The sequence below is a fragment of the Mesoplodon densirostris genome, unplaced genomic scaffold (assembly GCF_025265405.1).
Source record: "Mesoplodon densirostris isolate mMesDen1 unplaced genomic scaffold, mMesDen1 primary haplotype scaffold_101, whole genome shotgun sequence".
Lineage (NCBI taxonomy): Eukaryota > Metazoa > Chordata > Mammalia > Artiodactyla > Ziphiidae > Mesoplodon > Mesoplodon densirostris.
In genome coordinates, this window is record NW_026778188.1 from 218,737 (window position 1) to 228,746 (window position 10,010).

At 40.3% G+C, this 10,010-nt stretch overlaps 1 pseudogene; it reads right to left on the bottom strand.

The window, feature by feature from the left end:
- Window positions 1-67: 67 nt before the first annotated feature.
- LOC132482907 (UDP-N-acetylglucosamine--peptide N-acetylglucosaminyltransferase 110 kDa subunit-like) lies at window positions 68-6,130 on the bottom strand (annotated as a pseudogene).
- Window positions 6,131-10,010: the final 3,880 nt, after the last annotated feature.

Below are 10,010 nucleotides of genomic sequence, written 5' to 3' on the forward strand. Positions count from 1 at the left end.
GTTCCCTTTCCCCCAGAAGGTTGAGGCTCAGCTACAGGGATAATTCTCCTGGGCACACAGTCGTTATTTAGGCCGACTCAGTGACTTCAACAGGCTTAATCATGTGATCAGGTTTGTTGCCAGCTGCATAATGCTCCCACATCTGTAGATAGAGCCGCTCTAGTTCCATTGTGTATTGTTTGGTGTTGAACAGAGGGCTAGATGTTCTCTGCTTCCAGACTTTGCCACGAATTTTCTTCAGGTATTCGAGATCAGTTCCCAGTTTCACAGCTATCTCTTCATATTCTTGCCTATTTTTAGCAATCAGCTCAAGACAGCCTAAACAAGTGAGCTGGGAACCTGCAACTCGGGAAGCAAGAGTCTCTCCTGGCATAGTCACCATGGGGGTCCCTGCCCAAAGGACATCCATCCCTGTGGTGTGGCCATTACAGAGTGGAGTGTCCAAGCAGACATCAGCCAGCTGGCCTCTCCAAACATGTTCCTCTTTAGGAGCAACAGGGGAAAAAATGATACAGTTTGGGAGAAGGCCCACATTTTGTGTGTACTGTTGAATATTAGCTTCTCCTGCTGCTGGAAAACGCAACAGCCACAGTACACTATTGGGAACACGCTTCAGAATATTTGCCCACATCTGCAAAGTAGATGGGTCAATTTTGTATAACTGATTAAAGTTACAGTACACAGTGGCATCTTCCGGTAACCCACACTGAGAACGTGTGGTTACAATAATGGTACGGGGAACCTCCTCTCCAGTGGCAGCCTTATTGTTGATCAGGGTAGTTGCCAGGCCATTGCTAATACTGAATCCATTCATTGTAATCTGAATTTGTCCTCTGTTAATCATTTCAATAACTGCTTCTGCAACAGTATTCATAGGAATGACAGGCATATTAAGAGCTGTATTACTGCTGTCTGCGCTGTCTTCTCCATCAGGACATTTCATCTTGACTATTTGCACATCTGATAGACTATCAAGAAATGCTTGGAGGTCGATGCCATTCAGCACAATCCGATTGTCATAAAGGTGCCCATTGGACTCAAAATCGATGACGGCTTTTTTCTTCAGGTGAGGGAACATATTAGCATGATCACCAATAAAGAATGTATGGGGCATATAAGCCAGTTTCTCAGAATACTGCTCAGCAACTTCAGCAGGTGACGTTTCCTGATCAGTGATGATATAATCCATGAAAAGCATGCCACTAGTCCCAGGGTACCCCAGCCACATTGCCTGAATAGGAGCTGGCCTGAGAGCAAAGAGTTCATTTCGAGCACCCCTGGTATAACCATTCATATTTACAAGGATGTGTATACCATCTTGATGGATGCGATCAGCTGCTTTCCCATTGCATGGAATCTGAGAAAGATCAGTGAAATGATTGGCTTCTGCCATCACCTTCGCTCGGAAGTTTGTGCCATCATGTGGGCTCAGGGCATAACAGAATATCTCAAATTTATCAGGATTGTGCATGCCTGGAATAGACTGCATAAGGTGAGAAGTAGGATGATTCCCAAAGTCAGAACTCACGTATCCTACACGCAGTCGACCATCACTGAGCTTCAAGTCTTTTGGATGTTCATACGGTGGTTTATGAAGGACACTTATATTAGCCAAGCAGAGGTTCCCATGCCTCTCAGCAATAGCCTTCCTGAAGCCATGAGGAAGAGGATAGAGCATACTATGTTGAGGCTGCACAGAAGGCAACCTATTCTTCTCCAACTGGTCAGCCACAATGCTGACCAACTTCTTCATTCGCTCATCATAGTCTGTCCAATCACAGACAACCTGCAGGCAATGAGCCAAATTACAATAAGCGTCAGGAAAATCAGGTTGAAGCTTCAGAACAGTGCGATAAGAAGCAATTGCTTCTGGAATATTCCCTGAATCCTGGTGAATGGAAGTCAGATTGCTGTGGGCATCCGCAAATGCAGGGTTGATCTGAACGGCACGAGTATAACACTGCAAGGCTCCCTGAACATCCTGCATCTCCCATAGAGTGTTTCCCATATTACAGTACGCATCAGCAAAGGTAGGACTGATTCGAATAGCCTCCTTATAATGCATCAGAGCTTCGTGCCGTTTCCCCTGCTGCTTCAATACACTTGTTAAATTTGAATGGGCATCAGCAAAGTCTGGGCAGAGCTCTAATGCTTTACGATACAAGCGAACTGCCTCTTCACTGTTTCCCTGTTCTCCTTTGATATTGGCTAGGTTATTCAGAGAGTCTGCATGGGTGGGACACAGCCGGAGAGCTGTATGATAACAATCTTCTGCTTCAGCAACACTGCCCTTCTCTTTGAGAGCGTTGGCTAGGTTGCAGTAAGCATCAGGGAAATGTGGTTGCAATTCAATAGCTCGCCTGTAGGTGTCTATTGCCACATCCATCAGGCCTTGCTCGTAGTATACACAAGCCAGGTTGTACCACTGCATGATTTGGACTCAAGCTTAGGGCACGAAGGTAAGCTGCCACAGCTCTGTCAAAAATCCGTGCCTCATTGAAGACATTTCCTAAATTGATATAAGCATCCAGAAAATTGGGGTCAAGGGTGACAGCCTTTTCAAAGTGATGAATTGCAAGCCAAATCTCCCCTTGTGCGTTGAAAACACAGCCAAGATTACTCCAAGCTACTGCAAAGTTCGGTTGCATCTCAATTGCTTTCAAATAACATGCCTTGGCTTCTTCTAAGCCACCCAGGGCTTTGAGCAGGTTCCCCAGGTCACTGCGAACACAGTACAAAGAAGGATTGTACTGAAGAGCAGAGATTTAAGCTTGTACTGCCCCTTCCATGTCGCCTGCTGCTACCAAAGCGGCTGCCAGGTTAATATAACCATCGATGAAATCTGGTTTGAGACACAATGCATGCCGGTAATGCTCAGTTGCTTCCTGCAACTGCCCTCTTTCCTTGTACACATTCCCCAAATTTGAATAGGCTTCTGCCAGAAGAGGGTTCTGTTTAATTGCCAGAGTACTAAAGTGGGCAGATCTGTCCAGCCTTCGACACTGGAAGTGTATAGGTGAAAGTAATAAAAGTACACCAGTATTGCCTGGCTCTTGTCTCCAGAGCTGCATGCAGTGTCTCTCAGATGTCTCAAAATCTCCTGCCTGATATTCTCGATGTGCCAGCTCAGCTAACCCTTGGAAGGAAAGCATACGTTTTGTTGGTTCTGTGCTGTCGGCCACGTTACCCACGGAAGACGCCACCTGGAGTTTCTGGAGAGAGTGAAAAAAGGGGGTAATGGAGTCCTGCTGCCGCCACTACTGGCAAGAATGTTTCTAGTGGTAGCAAACACGAGCGCAGCAGCCGTACCACTGCTTTGGCATGCGTAAGCGGCGGCAACAGTTACAGGCACTGAACCTTAGGAACTGTGGTTGGCCATCTACCTCTCATGCTCTTGAAATCTTAATTCTTAACCCTGCCCTCTTCCACCATTTTTCTTCTAATCAGGGAATAAAAATTACCTATCCATTTGCCTTAGAAGAAATCAAAAATCAGTAGGCCAAACACTTTTTAAAATATTGTTTTCTGTCCAGTTGGAAATGAAATACATGATTGACTTTTCTTCATCATTCATATAGTCAACGTGGACAACATTAGGGCTGTGAATTTCAATACAGTAAGATGAGAAAATTTTAAATTGGCCTTCCCAAACCAATAATAAGTAACTGATGTTGTATAGAATGCTAAAATCTTAGAGACTGAGTTTGATATTTTAAAAGTTCTGCAAACATTAGCTAATTTCTCCTCATCAAATTTCTCATGCCTCAAACCTGAGTATTACTTTTTAAAAGATAAATTTATTTATTTTTATTTATTTATTTTTATTTTGGCTGTGTTGGGTCTTCAGTGCTGCGTACAGGCTTTCTCTAGTTGCGGCGAGCGGGGGCTACTCTTTGTTGCGGTGCCCAGGCTTCTCATCGCAGTAGCTTCTATTGTTGTTCCACAACTCTATGGGTTCCTTTTGAGGTCCTACGAAGAACCCTAGAAATTAGTTCATGTAATTATAGGTTTTTGAAAAATTGTCAAATGTGAGATATTTTAATTTCCATCAGGTAAGTCCAGCGTCTATTTCTTTGTCAATTTTCCTTCTATCATATTCTGCTATGTTGGATCATCTTGGATTGGTCACAGGCTTTTTTGAAATCTGGATAAGGAGATGTTTTAAGTGAGGCTATTATGTGATTTTCAGACAGCACCATATGTAATTGACTATATAATATCCCATTACAGGAATAACTTCCAGTACTCTTACTGACTACCCTACTGACATAACTAGCACAAGACACAGAAGCGTAAGGACAAAAACCACCTTACAGTATAGCCATGTCTTGCACTTCACAGCTCTCAAAGCATGTGCGTTTGAAGAAGAAAAAAAGAACTGAAAAGTATAAAACCAGAAGTTATTCTGTGGAAAATTATTTCAATCATCAGGCATGTGAAAGATAAGTCAAAGATTCAGTTTTCTTCAATGCTTAGTCAAAACGGAAATTTCCTTCTGTCAAGAATATACTCCAGGGCTTCCCTGGTGGTGCAGTGGTTGAGAGTCTGCCTGCCGATGCAGGGGACACGGGTTTGTGCCCCAGTCAGGGAAGATCCCAAATGCTGCGTAGTGGCTAGGCCTGTGAGCCATGGCCACTGAGCCTGCATGTCCGGAGCCTGTGCCCCACAACGGGGAGAGGCCACAAGAGTGAGAGGCCAGCATACTGCAAAAAAATAAATAAAACCAATATACTCCAGGGGCTTCCCTGATGGCACAGTGGTTAGGAAGCCACCTGCCAATGCAGGGGACACGGGTTCGAGCCCTGGTCCGGGAAGATCCCACATGCTGCGGAGCAACTAAGACCGTGTGCCACGACTATGGAGCCTTTGCTCTAGAGCCCGTGAGCCACAACGACTGAGCCTGCGAGCCACAACTACTGAAACTTGTGTGCCTAGAGCCTGTGCTTTGCAGCAAGAGAAGCCACCGCAATAAGAAGCCTGCACACCGCAACAAAGAGTATCCCCCGGTCGCTGCAACTAGAGAAAGCCTGCGCACAGCAACGAAGACACAACACACTCAAACATAAATAAATAAAAGAATATACCCCATCAATAATGTGTGTAATGGAATGGTGTGAATGAGTATTTTAGCAGAATTCCTGTAATGCACAAACCTATAGCAGTACTGAAATCAGTAATGCATTTATAATAGTAAATATTTATGAAGAAGTAATCCATAGAGGTTTTCTCAAAGTTAACAATGAACATTAATGCGACATTATCAATAATAAATTGTGACGCTGAAATAAACTTTTCTAAACTATTAATAACTAAAAGCAAACTCTAATCAACCATGTGAAAAGAAATCTATGTCTATAAACTACAAAGTTTATTTCTTAAAATTTTATTTCTAAAACACATAAACTGTCATATGAGGAGGCAGTTAAAGAATATATAGCTACAAGAGTGGGGAAAAAGTTTTATAGAGACACATCTGGCAGCAGTTCATTTTCAAATGTCATTTTTCTAGATTTTGTGACACCTACAGTGTTGATATTTGAAAGCATTAAAAAAATTGTATTTTGAAGATTTGCTACTTCCAGGTAGAGTAAAATATTTTGAAGCAAAACAACATTTCCACTGAGAAAAATTTAAAAAGCCAAATAAAATAGTCAGCATTCAATCAAAAAGTTCTAGACATACCAAGAGATAGAATCATATGACTAAAATTCTAAGAAAAGAACAGATAATACACAAATATTTATATAAGATATTGTGTATATTTATCAGGAAAAGTCTTTATCAAGAAAAGACTTTAAAATCATCAGAATTAATATTACATTTTATTTATTTGTATATTTTATTTATATATAGATATTTATATATTTATATAAAGAACTTAAAGATAAAGCCCTAGTTAAGGCAGTGACCAAAGCAGTAGCAGTGGGAGTGAAAAGAAATGGTTATATTCAAGGATATTTTGTCAGTAAAAGTCCAAGATCAAATGTCTGACTGCATACATGGGATGGATAGACGGAGTGGGAAAAATCAAAGTGAACTATAGAGGTTCTAGTGAAGATGGGGTTGCCATCACCCAACCCAAGGGGTTGCGATCATCCCCAAGGTCTAGGAGACTCAAAGGGAAGGTCATGGTCGAGGAAAAGTTAATTGCTGGGAAAATAAGACTCCCAGTCTCTCCATCTCCTTATACTAGTTTTTTTTTTAAACATCTTTATTGGAGTATAATTGCTTTACAATGGTGTGTTAGTTTCCGCTTTCTAACAAAGTAAATCAGTTATACATATATATATGTCCCCATATCTCTTCCCTCTTGCATCTCCCTCCCTCCCACCCTCCCTATCTCACCCCTCTAGGTGGTCACAAAGCACAGAGCTGATCTTCCTGTGCTATGTGGCTGCTTCCCACTAGCTATCTATTCCTTACACCAGTTTTGTTTTTCTGCTCATATATGTAGCAGCATTTCATTCAAGGGGAAAGTCATTGATCTGCCTGGTCAAATTAAACACCATAGTTCAAGGCACATTTACAGTGGTTAGTTCCTCCACAATTTAGAAAGTAACGTTCACAGTTTCCCTCTTCCTACACTGTGGAACACATTGGCCATTCCTCCAAAGTTTCCACTCCATAGAGTGGACCAGAGATGACGTTAGCCCAGAACTGAGATCTTGGCATGAGATGATGTCAACCCCACCTAGAGCTCTGGCATAAGTTATGACCCAACCCAGCTCTACAGAGAGTTCTGCATGGAATCTTGTCTCAGCCATAATAATGTGATTCTGTTTTTCATTTGGTTTTCTTCTTTGCTTAACTTTCCCTGGCCACTCTGACAAACAAAATTTCAGGCAATCCTGGGCCACTCACTAACTTTATTCCATCAAATGTTATCCAGATTCCCAAGAAAATTACTAACAATAAAGGGGGAAATTTGGAACATGGTGAGTTTTAGGTGCCTGAAATATACAGGTAACTGAATCCAGTTAAGTAGCAAATTATTTGGATCTCAAATATGCCAGTAGAAGAGCAGACTAAGCTCAATTTAATGTACTCTTACTGGAGACACATGTAAATTCTGGGTCAGTTTTGAAAATGTTAAAAGCACATAGCTGAGATTAAAAGAAAGAAAGGAACACCTGCATGTTTCAGAAAGTAACAGAGAAATTAAATCCAGAGAAATAAGAGCAGACTGATGTGTATGGGTTCCGTTCCCTAGTATAGGCCTTATGTACATAGGGGCTGGAGCTAGAAATCTAACATTACCTTGAGGCCAGGAATTTAGACTCAGGATGGAACAATATGGAGAAGTTAGTACAGATATCCTACAGAACTTTCATGAGGAACTGCTTAGTCCATTAAGAGGGCCAAGGGAGGTGGTGAGGAAGATTGATATCTCTTGAAAACCTTCAGGTACAGAAAACATCAACACCTCTGAAAAGTAGGCCTGTCCTTCCCAGAGTTGTGATGGCCAGGTTGTCACTAACCTGTAAGGCCCTGTATGAATCAGAAACTGCAAGGAGAGTAATTCAAAGAAAACCAGATGCAGGATGGGTGTGGCAATAAATCCTAGGACCCTATCAGAAACAAAATTAAAACCACTCTAGAGGGAAATTTTAACAAACCAGGGCAGAGAGTATCCTAACCAGAATAAAATAATAATTCTGAGGAAGTTACTTTACTTATTTAAGTAAGATTCAATGCATTCCCATGGCCAGGCCCTTTTGAAGAATTCTAAAACATATACAAACAATTCATTTACATCTTATATATACCACCATCCAGAGCAAAATTCACTTAAGAACTGTACTGGTGGAAATTGGGCAGCACTATGGAGAAAATAAAATGTGTTTACCATCAAAAAACATGAAGGTAAGAAAGATAATGTCTAATTTTTTAATTATCCTGTGGTTTCTTGAAATCTTTTGGAAACCCAAACTAGAGAAACCTAGGAGGAAATGAAGATTCAAATATTTAGAGATTTATCAACTCATCTATAAAAGCTTTATTAATCTCTTCTTTTAATAACATTCCTGAGAGGTATAAATGTGTCCAGTGATAGGGTTGAATAAGCCTGAGAGAATTTCAGTTGTTTACTATTCTTGGTCAGCTCTTAAGACCTTTCAGGAGCATTTTGATTTTCATGGCCTCATCCAACAAAAGCAGGATATTTTACAGAAAGTCCTGGTCCACTTTTCGGCTTGCTTTTGTGTTTATGTTTTTGGTTTTTTCACATCGGGCGGTACATTAGGCTACCTATTGCATACTCCGTCATTCATGCATGCATTCATTCAAACAATATTGACTGAGTTGAGACATTTAATTAACACTCAATAAATGATGTTTAGATGAATGAATGTGCTTTCTATCAAAGTAAGTGTAAGTACTGAGAAAAATTACAGAATGTATGATCCCAGCCCCACAAAAGCTTATAACTGTGTTGAGGATATAACATATGCTGATGAAATAACTAATATATCATATTGGACAGTGTCTAAGTTCAAAAATGAGTTTTTATAAATAATCAGAGCCTAAGGAGCACAAAGAAGGGACAGTTCATTATGGGTTGAATCTATCAATAAATGTACATTTCAGATGAGGTTTGAGATTGACCTCAAAGAAGAGGACTTAGATATATGAACAGAGAACAAAAAAGGCATAGTGATAGCATGTGCATAGATAGTGTGGCCAATATTTATGTTCTTCATTAAAGACAGTCAGAGATAACCCAAATGTAACTGTTTCCATGGGTCCATTCTCAGTATCCAAAGAAAACGGCAAATCCTATCTTAGTAAAGCTAATGAAATACACAGTCTTTAACAAAGAGATTGTGAAGGAAAGGGGGAGAGAAAGGCTTGCATCCCACACCACACAACAAAACTTATTGAATTATTTGTTTAATTGTCTCCCTCTGAAAATTTCCTCTCCCTCTCTCTGTATGTATCTCTTCTCCCACATCTGGCCACACTCTACCAGCCATCTTTCCAGATCTTTCCAGAACTCTCCATCCTAGTTTCATTAGGCCACAATTTAAACATCTCACAGGTCTCCAGGATGCATCCCCATCACTTATTCCACAAAGACAAACAAAGGACACTTCTCAGGATCACGTTTCTTTGAAGGAAGAGGTCATGAGGAGTGATTATAAATAATATAAGGTGGAGAGCAGTGACTTAAAATACCATTTTTCACCTTAGAATGTGAATACAGGGAACTTTGGGAAACTAGAAAATCTAGAAAGGATTCACTGATAATTACTTATGTTCAATGAATAAAATAAAATGTAATAATATGGCTAAACTCTGACAGATTCACTTTTTCAAAAGTTGCTTTCACACACCTTCACTATTGGGATGTTTGATAAACACACCTTTTCTTCTTTACTTTCTTCTTTCTTTGCAGATACTGGCACCAAACTTTCAAACAATAACAACCTTCCCATAAGTCCCTTGCCAGGCAAGATTAAGGTATAACAATCCAAACAAAGTTTTGAAGAAGATAACTGGTTGAAAGCACAGGAAAAGAGCTGGGTTTCTCTTATTCAACAGTCACATAATGAGTAATGTGCGAATTGGTTTAAAATGTCTCTCTGCGTGAGGGGCTAAGGTTAAGATTAGAACTTCTGAGGCCAGAAGAGCAAAATGACTACGACAATCCACATATTTTCAAGAGCTGCCCTTTGGATGTGAGGCATTGATTTTTTCCCACTATTTTTTCAGCAACCCAACTGGTGTCTTTATTAAACGACATAAGGGAATACAGTGTGGCCAAGAAGGCTTAGATTTCCTTAGCCCCAAGTCAGATATTCTCCAGTGACTGTCCACTCAAATGAAAAAGAGAGATTTACAAGAGGAAACTGGATACAACTGAGTGTACTTTAATTTTACCTGAATTATTTGTTTTGTTTTCAATTCTCCGCTGAAGTGTCTACATTAATATATTTTTAAGAACATTTCCTTAAGTTGAAGTATTCATTCAGTATATTCATTTACTATAATTTAGAAAAGCCAAATGATTT